Source organism: Thermobia domestica, chromosome 17 (genome assembly GCF_964235325.1).
Source record: "Thermobia domestica chromosome 17, izTheDome1.hap1.1, whole genome shotgun sequence".
Lineage (NCBI taxonomy): Eukaryota > Metazoa > Arthropoda > Insecta > Zygentoma > Lepismatidae > Thermobia > Thermobia domestica.
In genome coordinates, this window is record NC_137470.1 from 10,267,647 (window position 1) to 10,270,577 (window position 2,931).

General features: G+C 34.3%; 1 non-coding gene across 1 annotated transcript; it reads right to left on the reverse strand.

Moving 5' to 3' along the window:
• Nucleotides 1-2,011: 2,011 nt before the first annotated feature.
• Nucleotides 2,012-2,085, reverse strand: TRNAT-AGU (transfer RNA threonine (anticodon AGU)). The gene has a single exon. It is a non-coding gene; the product is annotated as a tRNA-Thr (tRNA).
• Between the last annotated feature and the right edge of the window lie 846 nt (nt 2,086-2,931).

Here is a 2,931-nt window from a genome sequence, read left to right on the forward strand (position 1 = left end):
TGATAGAACTAGATTATTTTTATAAGAGTACGAATACTGTTGTAAAATTTCCGGAAATTTTGAACCTGTTTGTAAAAATTTCTGTTTTTCCCCGGAAAATTGGGAAAATTGGGATAAGAACAAAAATCTTTGTATTAGGTTAATTTTAATTGTAATGGAAACTTTCTTTTCGAACGCTTGAAAAATCTAAGTTGAGAAATTTCAATTTTGCGAATATTAAAAAAAAAAAAATCCGAAAATAAAACTGTTGCAATTACTTTTGAAAATTAATAGTCTGCACTCATTTCCTTTTTGTGCCTTTTAGTTGTTTATTGGTGGACATGCATTAATTACAGAACTTCTAGAGTTACAGACGAGTCTACCATCATGAGGTGTTTCTGTTGCAACAAATAGGTCTCTTGAATGAAACTGAGTTCTTAATATGCTCTTTGATCTGGTGAAGTTTTGATAATTTTAACCAAATTACTTCTTAAGAGAAAAAGCAGTAGGCAAATTTCACTAATACCGATGCACTAAAATAAATACTTACTATTATTAAATATTCTAACATAGACTATTCTAAATACAAACCGTTATTTCAACCCTTCCCTGCCATCAAACTGGAACTTCAGAAGATTGTATAAGATAATTTAAATGTGTCTATATTAATTAATCTAACTAAAATTATATTTTAATTTCTTTTGTAGTCGTAACTCCATTCTATCACGGTGCTAACTTTAAAGTGTTCGGATGAGTGGTACACACATATTTATTTCCACAAAATTCCCTATTCTAATACAAGAAATATAAGTACTCAATGATCTCAACTGTAAACTAGTAAATATAAAATAGTCTTTAATTTAAAAGCATAATATAGTAAAACATTGTAGAAGTTAATTTCCCCCCCCAAATTATCCGTTTTGTGTTGGAAGCTCGGAAAATAACTACGAAACTGGATTTTTACCCAAAATTTCTTTTGTTTCTCAGGTTTCACAACACTAAGTACAGATAAAATGTAAGATCAAATTTTCATGCTACATCAATTATTTCCCTGTTAAACAAGTATAGTTTTGTTGAGAGAGTGTATTTATAAATAAAACTATTGTGATTTTTTAAAAAAATTGAAATCCAACACAACGTTTTCAATTGACTGATTACAGTTTATATGTATTGAATTTGAGTTTGGTGTAGACCTACCTTTTAGCACCGAGGCTATATGAAACATGGACCTATAGGTTAAGGTGGAATTCAAATCAAATGAGCTCGCGCTAGGAATCGAACCTGGGTTTCCCGCGCAAAGGCGAGTTCGCTACCAATATAGCCACAGGGGAGTTCTTGACTGAAGTTTACCTTCCCTTTCTGTAGCGGAACAAAATCGTAATTTTTATGAATAAAATAATATGAATAAAATACCGCTAATTTTACAGTAATTATGTGATATCTTCAAATAGATAAAAGATAATTGAAACTTGGAACAAGAGCGCCCTAGACAATATTATTCTCCATGGGGTACCGTTATTTCGAGTCACCTAGTAGCTTTCCGTTTGCAGCCATTTAGAAACGCGAAAATAAATGCCGATTTTCTAAATGGCTGGAAATGAAAAGCAGATAAGTGAGTCGTGATAACGGTATTTCATGTAAAATAATATTGCCTAGGGCGATCTTGTTCCACATTCCGATTATCTTTTATCTATTTGAAGATATCACATAATTACTGTAAAATTAGCGGTATTTCAATTTCGCCGTGACGGGGCTTCTTAAAGCAACAAGCACAATTGATACGTAGAAAACATTTTCTTTATCAGAAGTCAAATCCAGGACCACAAATACAAAGGCCGTAATGAAATCAAACACGCACGAGTTCTGAAGTGATCTTTTGATTTTGTGGACGATAAATTAACCAACTCTTAGTCATATGTTTGTACTGAAATAGATTGTTCGAACAGGAAACGGAAAGAAAAAAATGTATTTCACTTGCTCTTTTAAGAACTTTTAGATCAGGATTGTTTTTTTGTAACAAAATTGCAGTTTCAGGCACCGGAGGGATTCGAACCCTCGATCTCCTGTTTACTAGACAGGCGCTTTAACCAACTAAGCCACGGCGCCTCTTCGACAAACCTTACTTTCGCTTACTAGACCAGCGTTTTAACTAATTACACCACGGCGTCCCTTCAGCAAACACAATTTTTGCTTTTCTCACGCCCCGCGCCGCTCAAGACGTAATACATCTATACTGATAAATGAAAATCAGAAATTAGATTACTGTTCAAATATGGCCGACGGCGATAATTTGGCTTTTTATTTAAACAACGAAAAATAGGGGAAGTTACTTCATTTTACCCCCGTATCAGTGACTGATTCCAACATAAAGCAATGAAGGTGATCTGGAAGTCCTACAGAAAGTACACACTACAGGGTCGGTGAAAAGTAACTCCCTATTTTTAACGTGTTTTCCTCCTAAAATATTGTAGGTATAAACTTAATATATTGCACACTTGTAGTTTTTGTATATAGTATTATCACGGTGGACGGGGGAGGGCAACTACGTGATGCAAAAAACAAAAAATAGGTAGTTTCCGTCCCCCGTCCGCCGAGGTAACCCCCTACATACATGAAATATATATAGGCGGAAAGAGTCATCCTTCAGGAACACATTGATACAAAAAAATATCTTCCTATCTTAATTGGGGGATGAGTTATTGAAGTTTGAATTGAGTCACATTAAGGAGCGACAAGAATGTAACTATTTCACAGCATCAGACGGCTCAATGGTCGTAATTCTTTAACGATGCATTTCCTGACATATGGTCATATAAACTATTTTGCTCGTTTACCCATAAGGAATCCACCCCAGAAATTTTGCCGTACCTTTTTGTTACACCCTGTATAGTTAGGGTAGGACATACAATGCAATACCACTACTAGTTCTTCTTATTTCTTTACAGAGCTTCT